This window comes from Talpa europaea, assembly GCF_964194135.1.
Source record: "Talpa europaea genome assembly, chromosome: 2".
In the NCBI taxonomy this organism is placed as follows: Eukaryota; Metazoa; Chordata; class Mammalia; order Eulipotyphla; family Talpidae; genus Talpa; species Talpa europaea.
In genome coordinates this window covers 110,365,856-110,380,105 of record NC_140068.1, presented here as the reverse complement: position 1 = coordinate 110,380,105, position 14,250 = coordinate 110,365,856, and the positions used below count along the sequence as shown (strand labels likewise).

General features: G+C 40.9%; 1 pseudogene across 1 annotated transcript; it reads left to right on the top strand.

Moving 5' to 3' along the window:
- The first annotated feature begins 191 nt into the window (after positions 1-191).
- Positions 192-4,190, top strand: LOC311188240 (ras-related protein Rap-1A-like; annotated as a pseudogene). The gene is made up of 2 exons: positions 192-225; positions 3,631-4,190. The product of its transcript is annotated as a ras-related protein Rap-1A-like (transcript).
- The last annotated feature ends 10,060 nt before the right edge of the window (positions 4,191-14,250 follow it).

The following is a 14,250-nucleotide window of genomic DNA, read 5'->3' as shown; positions in this document are numbered from 1 at the left end:
CTAGATGCTATTGGTGGGAGGGCATAAAAAGCCTGATAACTTCATTTACCCTACGCTTATATAGCCCAATTAATTACAAAAAAATAATAATAATAAGCCCAAGGCTAAATGGTTTCACTGTTGAGTTCTACCAAATCTTCAAAGATGAACTGTTAAGGAAAATAGAGTGGCTCAGACTCTTTTTCGCCTCTATGACTACCACCTACGACTTTGTTGTGCTCCCAAGTTTGAATACCCACACATGACATATTGTGTTATTGTAACAAGCACCTGGGAGCCCAAGCATGGGGAATGCGCACCTATGATCACAGACACCCTGGCCGAGAAGCAAGAGACTGAGAGAGAAGAGAAGCAGAGAGAAAATATGGAGACGGCAAAGGCTGGAGGCTCAGTTGCTGCCTGCTTGTCTGCCCATATAGCTGTTCCCCTGCTTCAGCATTACAGGCCAGTCAAATCTACGGAGGGCTCCAAAATTCTTCCCTGTTTGCCCAAATCAACAATGAACCTGCCCTGCCTGGGATGGTTGCCCGTTCTCAAACTCTTTCAAAAAATTCAGAAACAGGGAATACTTTTAAACACATTTTATGAGGCCAACATCACCCTGAGACCAAAACTAGACAAAGACACAGCAAAAAAGAAAAATACAGATCAATGTCCCTCATGAACATGAAAGTGAGCAGAACATGAAAGTGAGGGGAGATATCATGGTTGCGGGTTCTCACCCAAGCCCTCATAGTCACAAACACCTCGCCCTCCCCTTCCGGACCCCTCAGAGGCCACCATGCACCCTGAGCCATGATGACTGGAAAGGAGGCTTCCTGAGAGCAACAAGGCAGAAACATAATTTAGGACAAATTCTGGGTGAGTTTTGCTTCCAGGGACACGAAAGCATCGTACTCTATTAGAAACCACATAGAATAACTTAGGCAAGAAAGGAAAGGTGAACGCTACGTGGGGAAAGTCCCTGAGAAGACGTGGGTTTCCGTGGAGTTACCCTGCGGAGAGGGACGGGGAGAAAATCAATTGAAAGGCTGGTCTCGGTCGCCCTCTGGCGGCAGGAGTGACGCATCACATACGCCCCCGAAAAGCAGACCCCGTGGCGCCTGGACACCGGAGACCAGGAGACCCTCTCGGTGCACCCACCCGCCAGAAGCTGTGCCTCCACGCTGAGCGGGGGGAGGGGGGGGTGGGATTCAAAAGCTCAAGAACAGCAGAGACAGGTGAGACCCGTGTCAACAGCTCTCCTCACCACCCAAGCCAGAACATACACGATGGAGCCTCCATGACAGAGTCACAAAAATTAAAACCTGCAATCAGAGCAGTAAGGAGGATAGAACTAGGTCCGAGAAGGGAAAGCCTTGACCCAGAAAGAGGAGTTTCATAAATTAATAATCTTTGCTGTTGTCTTGAGGACATGATGTAGCAACAGGGACAAGGACTGGATAGGTTTTTAGATTGTTTTTACTGGTGGATATTAGCAAACAAGGCAGGGACAGTGAAGTACAGTCATCCCCTATGGAGCACGTGTTTGACAACAGTCATGTGAGCTATAAAGATAGTAAATAAATAAGATGAAAAGCCTCGTTTACCATCCAGGAGACAGACAAAGGGCTCAGCAGAAATGTGTTTGAGATACATGGAGTCACAGAGGGAATGAGGGAAAAAACTTCCTAATGGAAAGACATTAACCTAGAAGGATGTGGAGGGTGACTTCCAAGTCCAGTGACACACAGGCGTGGAGAGATGGAGAGGCATGGGGTAATGAGAACAGGTGGCAAAGCAAGCAGGGACACATGAAACTATAGGGTGAGGGACAGATGTCTCATGAGGACTTTAGGCTTCATTTTGCAGTGAGTAGGAGCCATTATGCAGGTTGGGAATAAGGAAAGTAACATGAACAGTTTCAAGGGTTAGAAAGAATGCTCTGGTGGGAGAAGCTCTGCTTGGGCTAGAAGGACAAAAAACCAGAAACACAGATGACATGGGCCAGACCTGATGGGGCCAAAACTAAAATAGGACCGGGGGGTTACAGAGTTAGAGAGATGTGAGGAAGCAGGTATAGTTGATGTTTTCCATCAGTTGTATGTGGGAGAGGGAGAGGGCAAACGTAGAAGATGCATGGGAGAGCAAGGGTACTGATTCCAGTCACCAAAAAGAGTGGGCCAGATGGAGGGACAGCTTAAGGAGAAAGAGGACATTTTCCAATTTAGCTATTTTGCATTTGCTATGAGTCATTCAGATGAAATTTTGCCCTGTATGGTAGGCAGAAGAATGCCCCCACTATGAAACCCTGGGTCCTGTGAATCTGTTACCTTACCTGGAAAAGGGGACTTTGTGATTAATGGGGGTAAAGACATTATCCTGGAGTATCCATGTGGACCCAAAATAGCCACAAAGGTTTTTGTAAGTGAGAGAGAGAAGCAGGAGAGCCAAAGGTGTAATAATGGATGCAAAGGTGAGATGGAAGTTGTTGCTGGGAGTAGACCACATGCCAAGGTGTGCAGGTGGCCTCTGGAAGCCAGAAAGGCACAAATAGGTCTCCTGTAGAAGAAAAGCAGGCCTGCTGACACCTTGATGGCCATTTCAGGTTTACAATCTCCAGGAGTGAATAAACCTAGCAAAGGAAGATGAAAGACCTATACAACAAAAATTACGAAACACTGATGAAAGAAACAGAAGATGACACAAAGAAATGGAGAGACATTCCCTGATCATGGATTGGAAAAATTAACATTATAAAAATGGCCATCCTACCGAAAGCAATGCACAGATTCAATGCAATTCCAGTAAAAATCTCAATGGTATTCTTCAAAGAAAGAAAAATGTATTGCTAAAATTCATATGGAATCATAAAAAAAACCTCAAATGGCCAAAGCTCATCTAACTAAAAAAAAAAAAAAAAGAAAAGAAAAAAGAAAGATTGTTAAAACTGTAAAACAGCTTCTTTTCTGTCATTATTTTTCTGTGCTAGAAAATAGAGCTACTTTTCATAAGTATGTTACTTACTGCTTCTTACTGTTGAATTTTGAAAGTTCTTCATACAGATCCCGTTACTTGTTGTCAGTTATGTGATTTGCGAATATTTTCTCCCAGTCTGTAACTTGTCTTTTCATTCTCTTGAGAGGACCTTTTGCAGAAAACCAGTTTTTAATTTTGATGAAATCCAGCCTAAGAGTGTAATACCTCTCCTCTTGCTAGCTACATATTTCAGTGAGGTCACATTTTCTTTATGTATTTCAACCAGTACAGCTATTTTACAGATTGACTGTAGAACAACATACAACTAAGTTATCTTTATTAAAGAGATTTTTCTTTTCAGCCTTCTGGTGTCTATTGATCTATGTGTCTGTGTCACTACAAATACCAGAGTCTTTAAATCAGTCTTAAAATCAGGCAGATGGATTTCTCCTGTGTCATTTTTCTTTTTCAAAATTCTTTTTATTGGCTGCCTCTCTTGAGGCCAGGCCCGTTGCCGAGCAGAGCAGGAGCCGCTGGGGCGGGGGGGTCTGGGGGGGAGGATACACTCCCAGAAGTGGGATAACTGGATCAGAGGGTGGTCACCCTGTGTATAAGAGTGTGTGTCTCGCTGCACCTTCAATGGCATTGAATAGATTGTCAGTATTTAAACAGACCACATCAGGCATGAGTACAAGCTAGTGGTCTTGGTTCAGGAGGCACGGGGAAGTCTGCTCTAACAGTTCAATTTTTTCAGGGAATTTTTGTTGAAAAATATGACCCAACGATAGAAGATTCCTACGAAAACAAGTTGAAGTAGATTGCCAACAGTGTGTGCTTGAAATCTTGGATACCACAGAAATAGAGCAATTTACAGAGATGAGGGATTTGTATATGAAAAATAGCCAAGCGTTTGCACAGTATATTCTATCACAGCTCAGTCCACGTTTAATGACTTACAGGACCTGAGGGAACAGATTTCACAGGTTAAGGACACAGAAGATGTCCCAATGATTTTGGTGGGCAATAAATGTGATCTGGAAGATGAGCGAGTAGTTGGCAAAGAACAGGGTCAGAATTTAGCAAGACAGTGGTGTAACTGTGCCTTTTTAGAATCTTCTGCAAAGTCAAAGATCAACGTTAATGAGATATTTTATGACCTGGTCAGACAGATAAATAGAAAAACACCAGTGGAAAAGAAGAAGCCTAAAAAGAAATCGTGTCTGCCGCTCTAGACCCAAAGTAAGCAGCAGCTCTGAGCCAGATTAAAGGAATGAAGAACTGATGCCTAATTGGAAAATGCCAGCATTCCAGACTTCAAACATAAATCTGAAGAGGCTTCTCCTATTTTATATATTATGTGAAGAATTTAGATCTTATATTGGTTTGCACAAGTTTCCTGAAGAAGAAACTGTTTGGTCGGTGTATATCTCTTGGAAAATAAGACAATAGTATTTCTCCTTTGCAATAGCAGTTATAAAAGATGTGAAAATAAATATACTTGACTCTAATATGATTATACAAAAGAGCATGGATGCATTTCAAATGTTAGATATTGCTATCATAATCAAATGATTTCATATTGACCTTTTTATCATGATTCCTCCCTGTAAAGCACTAAAAGTTGAAACATTACACTTTATAACGATATAGATTATGAAATTTCCCCTCAAACTCACTGCAGCAGATAACTTTTTTGAGTCATTGAGTTCATTTTATATTTAAAAAATTATGAAATATCATTCTGTCATGATATTCTATTTAAATTGTTTGTGCATAATGCTTTGGAAAAAAATGGGTCTTTTATAGGAAAAAAACCTGGGGTAACTGATTTCTATGGTTTTCAAAGCTAAAATATATATATACTAAACCAACTCTAATATTGCTTCTTGTGTTTTACTGTCAAATTAAATTATAGCTTTTATGGATGATTAAATTTTAGTGCATTTTCAAAAAAATTCTTTTCACTGGTTCTATTTCCTTGCCTTTCCATATAAACCTAAAAATAATCTTATCTATAATTAAAAGAAATCTTGCTGGGATTTTTGTTAAGAATTGAGTTGAACCTGTTTATTAACTTAGGAGAACTGGCTTCTCTCCTAAACTGAGTTGTCTAATCCATGAACACTGTGTAACTTCATTTATTTAGATATTCTTTGATTCCTTTATTAGTGTTTTGCAGTTTTACAGCATAGAAATTTTGTGCATTTCATTAGAATTATACCTAAATATTTATTTTTTAAATCCACAATGTATTTATTGGTATGGTTTCCCACTTATCTTGATTTAGGGATTCTAGAGCTGCTTTAATCTGGAGGAGCACCTTCTATAAGACTTCTGAGGGCTGGCAGAGCACGGTGGAGCAGTCAACTACAGACCTTCATCTGTGCCTGACTAACAACCTGTGTCCTGAGCATTTTGCACCAATTGTCCAGAGCATGCGCAGTGTTGCGCAACACGTGCCATCAGTTAAGTTTCGCTTTGCTGTTTCACTTTCTGAGAAATCACAGGTTTTTCCTGTTAATCAAATGAGACTGGGCGGTACGATGGGAGGAGCTACCAGGATATAACAAGAGAACCACAAGAGAGTAAGGGGGGTTACTGCCAGAGGAGCAGAGAAAAGGCCAGGGAAGGTAGAAAGACAGGGAAAAGAAAGACATGGAAAAGTAAGAGAAGGCAAAGAAAAAATAAAGAAGCAACCGCTAGCGTCCAGTTGTCTCAAGCCCCTCATTTCAATCCTCAGCCCTTCTCTTTTCGTGCCTAGGAATCCCGCGGGTTGGGACATCAATGAAACAAGAACTGAGTCTCTGCAAGAGATACCTTTTGTGTTTCTTATCCTTTTCTGGAAAGGAATAATGATACCCTTTAGAAGAGACATGTTTTCATGGGGAGATCCAAAAAGGCTTGAGTGATTTTAAGTGATATTTTATTTTTCATTTTTGGTACCTGTGTGTTCATTTGCTTGTACATAGAAATACAATTGACTTTTGTATAATTATCTGGTATCCTGTAACCTTGTTGAACTCACCTTTTCTTTCTAGTTTAGAATTCCTACATATACAATCATGAATCTGAAAGTTTTATTTCTTCCTTTGTGATCTGTGCACTTTATTTTTGTTTCCTTTTCTACTTACTGTACTGGCTAGAACTCCCAACACTGTGACGAGTGAGAGTGTGAGAGGGGACATCCTTGCCTTGTTCCTGATCTTAGAGGGAATGTTCAGTAAACTAATGTTTATTGTAGATACACTTTATTAAATTGGGAAACTTCCCCTCTGTTATTATTTTTGAGCATTTTGTCATGAAAGGGTGTTGACTATATATTCATTAACTTGAATTACTCTCTTCTCGCAGCTGCCTTTACTACTGGTTGTCAAATGATCTACGTTCTTTCCACTTAATTCTACATAAAGTCTTTGAACATGGACTCTATGTCATAGAAAGGGAGGATCATGGGGGGACAAAAGAACTGTTTAATTAATCACTTTGTTGGTAGTAGCATAAGTTTCTTTATCCTCAAACTGTTTATATGTGTGTGTGTGTGTGTGTATATATATGTGTGTGTGTATATGTATATATATGTGTGTGTATATATATGTATGTAAATTTGGGTAAAGCAATAGGGATAATATTCAAATTATTGTTAACTCTATGTCCTTGAAAACTAGAATTCTTGTTGGAGGAAAGGAGATATAAATGTAATATAAAGGAAACTAAACTTTTTAAATGTATACATATAAATCTTGGTTTATACAAACGTAAAAATGTATGTCAATATAACTATTTATATTTCCACTGAAAATCCCTGGTAATTCTACCAATTCTACCAATTCCTAATTCTGGAATATGGTATTAAATGGCATTTCCCGAGGGGGCGGAGCAACATGGCGGCGAGGAGACGCTGCGAGTAAGATCTCCCGTTAAAAAAAAGTTAATAGGGAGGAAAAGCGGCAGGTCCCAGTGAGAACTGGGACACGGAAGATAAACGGGTGACGCCAGCAAACTGCCCGAAGAAGAAAGTTGCCATAAAAGAAGACTAGAAGGGAGGGAAGCGCAGAACCCTGCTCCCCTCCCCCGCCCACAGAGGCGGCACTCTCCGACCAGCAGAGAGGAGGAAAACAACAAACCAAAACGGCCAACAAGAACAAACTACGCAGCAAGCGGGACTGTGAGTGGAAAGGAACTATTGCAGCCACCACACCCCGTGAACAGGAGCTGTGGAGAACCCTGCAGGATTCGCCGCGGCGGTGAGCGAACGGCCCCAGGCGCCATTAGAGAAGAACAAAGACCCCGGGAGACGCGCACACAGCCCGGGCTGCCGGTAAGCTTGCGCGGAAAAGTGGCACGCTTGGCGCCCTTGAAAAGCAAATGCAGACCTGGATCGCGGCTGCCCAGGTCCCCGCGCCTGCAACCTAGGCTTGCGGGGTGACGCGCAGAGGACCTCACGGGGGGTGAAAATCCCTCACTGAGTGAGCAGGAACCAGGCGCCCAGGCACGGGAGCAGGTGCAAAAGGCGCCATTCCCGCGCCACTGAACTGGGCTACAGCCCGCGTCCTGGACCTGAGGGCTTTGAACTGAGACCCGGGGCACGAAATTCTGGGCGTGGGTTCTCCACGACGGTGGGGCACAAGGCAGACACAGCACCCCAAAGCCGTTGAGGTTTACCCTACCATTCTCGCTCTCTGTTCCCTGTCCCACGGGGGTGGGGGGGTTGAAAAACAGCCCCCCAAGGACAATAGGAGAGATCTCTGGCGCCACCTAGCGACCAGAAAAAAAGTCACTAACACCCCATAGAACAGGGAAATTTCTTTTTTTTTTTTTAAATATTATTCTTTTTTTTTTTTAAAGATTTATTTATTTATTTATTTATACAAGCACTGGGTACAGTCAGAAGCACGGGAGGGTGAGAGAATTCACCAGAGCCAGAGCGGGGAGCAGAGCAGGCAGAAGGACCGAAGTACACTGCTGAGGGGAGCAGCGGGCAGCAGGAGAGGTCTGCACGCCATGTGGGACCTTCCTCCGGTGGCCGGGGAGCAGCCGGGGATCGAACCGGCGCTGCCGAGGCTGCGGACAGGTTCGCAACCCAGCGCTCAACCGCTGCGCCACCGGGGAGGCCCCAGAACAGGGAAATTTCTTAAGACTTCTTGAAAAGGGCAGAAGGCTTCTGGAGGACCCAGTGGCCAGCTGGGAAGTTAGCCCACGCCAGGCCCCTTCCAACCAGCAGTCTGAGCCCACAGAGGGAGCAGGCACCCACGTCCGGGGCAGACCGGGCACGCAGAAGAGTGTGCCTGAGACCGGATGCTCAGGGACTGCATCCTGCTTCGCCAGTTTAGAACAGGGACATTTCTTCAGTAAAGACTGCCTAAAACCAGCAGAAAGCTCCCCCAGAGGCCAGAGATGGTTCCTGGAGGAGCCAGAGGGGAGCGGAGAAGTTCACCCAAGATGACGGCCAGTCCGAGCAACACAGTGTCCCAATGCATACGACAAATTAGAAAACAGACAGTAGGGAGTAGAAGAACCACACGCAACCTAACAACGCCCCAGGAAAGAAGCACACCACAAAAAGAAAACCACCCTCCAGATTGCAACGACAGTAACTTGGAAGAACTTCTGAGCCTTCCAGAAAGAGAATTTAAAATTGCCCTGATTAAAAAAGTGGCAGAAGTCATAAAGGAAAACAACGATCAGAAGAAGGAAATTGAGTCCCTAAAGAGGGAAAACAATGGTCAGAAGAATGAAATTGAGTCCCTAAAGAGGGAAAACAATGGTCAGAAGAATGAAATTGAGTCCCTAAAGAGGGAAGTAAAAGAAATGCAAGAGATCAAAGAATTAATGGAGGAACTAAAGAACTCTGGGAAAAGCAATGAAAGCAGAATAGATGAAATGGAAGAACGAATAAGTACTCTTGAAGACACAGAAATAAAAAGAACCAAAACAGAAAAGGAAAGAGATGTACGAAGGAAAAAGAACGAAGAAAGACTTCGGGAACTATCTGACTCCATGAGGAAAGGAAATATAAGAGTTATAGGAATTCCAGAAGGAGAGGAGAGAGCTGTAGGAACAGAGAAAATATTCCAGGAGATAATTGAAGAGAACTTCCCAAATGCGAAGAAGGAGCTGAAAATTGATATACAAGAAGCAAGAAGAACACCAAACTTCCACGACGAAAGGAAAAACACAGCAAGACACATAATAGTAAAGCTCCCAAGAATCCAGGACAAGGAAAAAATAATGAAGCTGACAAGAGGGAAGAAACAGATAACATTCAAAGGAAAACCAATCAGGCTGACATCAGACTTCTCTGAAGAAACACTACGGGCAAGGAGAGAGTGGAGGGACATAGTCAACAGACTCCAAGAAAACAGATGCCAACCAAGAATACTCTATCCCGCAAAGCTCTCCTTCCTCTATGAAGGAAGAATATGGACCTTCCCAGACAAAGAGAAACTCTGGAATTTCATTACGACTAAACCCCCACTCCAAAAAATACTACAAGGAATCCTAAAGCCAGAACCTCAGAGGGACGAATAACAACGAAAGAAGACCAAAAAAAAAAAAAAAAAAAGTTATTAAAAGAATAAAAAACTTAAAATCAAAGGAAAGACAAACACAATGGCAAATACAGATGCTAACATATCAATATTAACTCTAAGCGTAAATGGACTAAACTCTTCAATAAAAAGACACAGAGTTGCAGCCTGGATTAAGAAACAAAACCCAACCTTTTGCTGTCTCCAGGAAACACATTTAGCTACAAAAGATAAAAATAGGCTCAAAGTTAAAGGATGGAAAACAATCCCACAAGCAAATGGACCAAAAAAGAAAGCAGGAACAGCTATACTTATATCAGATAAAACAGACTTCAAACTCAAAAAAATAAAAAGAGACCCCAATGGTCACTACATTATGATCAAGGGGACAATACTTCAAGAAGAAATAACACTCATTAACATATACTCACCAAACGAAGGAGCACCAAAATATATCAGACAACTGTTGTCCTCTCTGAAAACAGACATCAGAGAAAACACATACGTAGTGGGAGACTTCAACACACCACTATCAACAATGGATAGATCAACAAGACAAAAAATAAGTAAAGAAACTAAAGCTCTAAATAAGGACCTAGAGCATTTGGGCTTAACAGACATCTATAGAACACTAAACCCAAAAAAAACGGAGTACACATTTTTCTCAAGCGCACATGGATCATTCTCCAGGATCGATCACATACTGGGGCACAAGACAAACATCAACAGATACACCAAGATTGAAATCATACCAACCATTTTTTCTGACCATGAAGGCATCAAACTAGAAATAAACCATAAAAAGAAGGCAAGGAACTATCCTACCTCATGGAGATTAAAAACCACACTACTGGAAGACCACTGGACTAACGAGGAGATCAAAGAAGAAATTAAAAATTTCTTTGAATTGAATGACAAGGAGGACACTAATATCCTAAATGTATGGGATGCAGCAAAAGCAGTAATAAGAGGAAAATATATAGCAATAGAAGCTCACATCAAGAAACAAGAAAGAACTCAAAGAAACAACCTAATCTCGAAGCTCAGAGATCTAGAAAAAGAACAACAAAAAAACCCCAAAACCAGTAGAAGAAAAGAAATAATAAAAACCAAAGCAGAAATAAATGAAATTGAAACTAAAAAAACAATCCAAAAGATCAATGAAACCAAGAGCTGGTTCTTTGAAAAAATCAATAAAATAGAAAAACCCCTAGCCAGGCTCACAAAGGAAAAAAGGGAGAAAGCACAAATAAACAGGATCATAAATGAAAGAGGAGAAATCACAACGGACACAGCAGAAATCAAAAGAATAATCAGTAACTACTGTGAACAGTTATATGGAAACAAGTTCAACAATCTAGAGGAGATGGACAAATTCCTACAACTCTACAATCACCCAAAGCTAGATAAAGAAGAAATAGAACACCTAAACAGACCAATTACAAGCAGCGAAATTGAAATGGTAATCAAAAACCTCCCCAAAAGCAAAAGCCCAGGACCTGATGGATTTACAAATGAATTCTACCAAAGATTCAGAGACGAATTAGTGCCTATCCTTCACAAACTCTTCCAAAAAATTGAGAAGGAAGGGACAATACCAAACACGTTCTATGAAGCCAACATTACACTAATACCAAAACCGAATAAGGACAACACAAAAAAGGAAAACTACAGGCCAATCTCCCTAATGAACACTGATGCAAAAATCCTCAATAAAATTTTAGCTATCAGAATCCAACAATGTATCCATAAGATAATTCACCACGACCAAGTAGGATTCATTCCAGGGACACAAGGATGGTTTAACATCAGAAAATCAATCAACGTTATCCAACACATCAACAAAAAGAAATATAAAAACCATATGATAATATCAATAGATGCTGAGAAAGCTTTTGACAAAGTGCAACACCCATTCATGATAAAAGCCCTTGAAATTCTTGGGATACAAGGAACATACCTCAACATCATAAAGGCCATCTATGACAAGCCAACAGCCAGTATCATTCTCAATGGTGAAAAGCTGAAAGCAATTCCATTAAGATCTGGAACAAGACAAGGATGTCCACTCTCACCACTGCTTTTCAATATAATACTGGAAGTCCTAGCCAGAGCAATAAGACAAGAGAAAGACATACAAGGAATCCAAATAGGAAAAGAAGAAGTCAAACTATCACTATTTGCAGATGATATGATAATATACATAGAGAACCCCAAAATCTCCACAGAAAAACTAATTCAACTCATCAATCAATTCAGTAAAGTGGCAGGATACAAAATCAACACGCAAAAGTCAGTAGCCTTCCTATACACAAACAATAAATCTGAAGAAGAAGAAATCAAAAAAACCATCCCTTTTATTATCGAAACAAAAAAAATCAAATATTTGGGAATAAATCTAACAAAAGAGGTAAAGGACCTATACAAAGAAAACTATAAAACACTGTTAAAAGAAATAGAAGAAGACACAAAGAAATGGAAAGACATCCCCTGCTCATGGATTGGAAGAATAAACATTATTAAAATGGCCATCCTACCAAAAGCAATATACAGATTCAATGCTATTCCAATCAAAATTTCAATGTCATTCTTCAAAGAAATAGAACAATTATTGATGAAATTCATATGGAATCACAAAAAAACCCAAATAGCCAAAGCTCTCCTGAAAAAGAAAGAAGGGAATGGAGGCATCACACTCCCAGACTTCAAACTATACTACAAAGCCATAATCATCAAAACTGCATGGTATTGGAACAAGAACAGACATACAGACCAATGGAATAGAATAGAAAATCCAGAAATAAACCCACAGATTTATGGTCAACTAATCTTTGACAAAGGAGCAAAGACTATGCATTGGAGCAAAGAAAGTTTGTTCAATAAATGGTGCTGGGAAAACTGGGTCGCTACATGCAAAAGAATGAAGCTTGACCACTACCTCACACCATACACAAAAATCAACTCAAAATGGATTAAAGAACTAGACATAAGACCTGAAACCATAAAATACATAGAAGGAAATATAGGCGAAACACTACGGGATTTGCACATCAAAGACATCTTTACAGACACATCACCCAAAGCAGTGATAGTGAAGGCAAAGATAAACAGCTGGGACTACATCAAATTAAAGAGCTTCTGCACAGCAAAAGAGACAATAACAAAAACAAAGAGAAACCCCACCAACTGGGAGAACATTTTTGCACCCAACACTAATGATAAAGGACTGATCACAAAAATCTGCAAAGAGCTGATGAGACTCAGCAACAACAAAGAAAATAATCCAGTCAAAAAATGGGCAGAAGAGCTTAAAAGAAACTTCTCTGAAGAGGAAATGCAAATGGCCAACAGACATATGAAAAAATGTTCAACATCACTTGCCATCAGGGAAATGCAAATCAAAACTACCATGAGATACCATCTCACACCAGTGAGAATGGCACATATTAAAAAAACTAGCAACAACAAATGTTGGGGAGGATGTGGAGAAAAAGGAACTCTTCTGCATTGTTGGTCGGAGTGCAAACTGGTCCAACCACTATGGAGAGCTGTGTGGAGATTTCTGGACCTACTAAACATAGAGCTTCCATATGATCCAGCAATTCCACTCCTAGGTATTTACCCAAAGGACACAGAAACATCAATTCCAAAGAGCACCTGCACCCCTATGTTTATAGCAGCACTATTTACAATAGCTAAGCTTTGGAAACAGCCCAAATGCCCAAAAATAGATGACTGGATCAAGAAGATGTGGTACATATACACCATGGAATATTACTCAGCATTCAAAAAAGATAAACACATGCAATTTGCAGCAACATGGATGGCGTTGGAAGGGATCATGCTCAGCGAAATAAGCCAAAAAGAAAAAGAAAAATACCGGATGGTCTCACTCATAGCAGGAATCTAGAAAACTTAAATAAGGGACCAGGAAAATGAATAACTATAAGAAAGTGAAAATCAAAGTCAACAAAAAACTATGAACCAGAGACACTTTTTTTGGGGGGGGGGCAGGAGGGGAGGGATTGGGGTCAGAATGGGGCGTTTGCAATTGTATGGGGGAATATAAAAATAAAATTTATTATTTAAAAAAAAAATAAAAAAAATAAATGGCATTTTCCATTAAAGTAAACCAGGGCTTTCTGAAAAAATGACTGAGTCCAGGTCTGGCAGGAAATATACAGAATGAACCTGGAACATTTTGTCAGAACAGATAACAAAGGAGTTCTCAAAAGGTTGTGTCAAAAGAATACTGGAGTCACTTGAGGAAGTTTCCGTTCACCAAAAATGAAACATTTGAACTTTAACATGGATAAAATCCATCAGTTACGTTTATTTTTTTAAGATTGATTGATTGATTGATTCAAGAACCAGAGTACAGGCCAGATGCGCAGGAGGGTGAGAGAATTCACCAGAGCCAGAGTGGGGAACAGCCAGGCACGCTGACGAAACACACTGCTGAGGGGAGCAGCGGGCGGCAGGAGAGGTCTGCGCGCCATGTGGGACCCTCACCTGCCGGCCAGGATTGAACCTGCACTGCAGAGGCTGTGGACAGCTTCACAGCGCATGCTCAACCGCCTGTACCACCAGGGGAGGCCCTCAACTATAGTTAACCCTTGAGTTTATAATAATATAAAAAGTAAAAAGTAAATCTAATTTCACACCTTTGGATAATAGGTAAAAAATTAATTTGGACACTAGTAAATAGAGGAAAAGAGAAAATATTCTTTCTCACCACCGTGCCATTGGTAACCCCCTAGTAAAT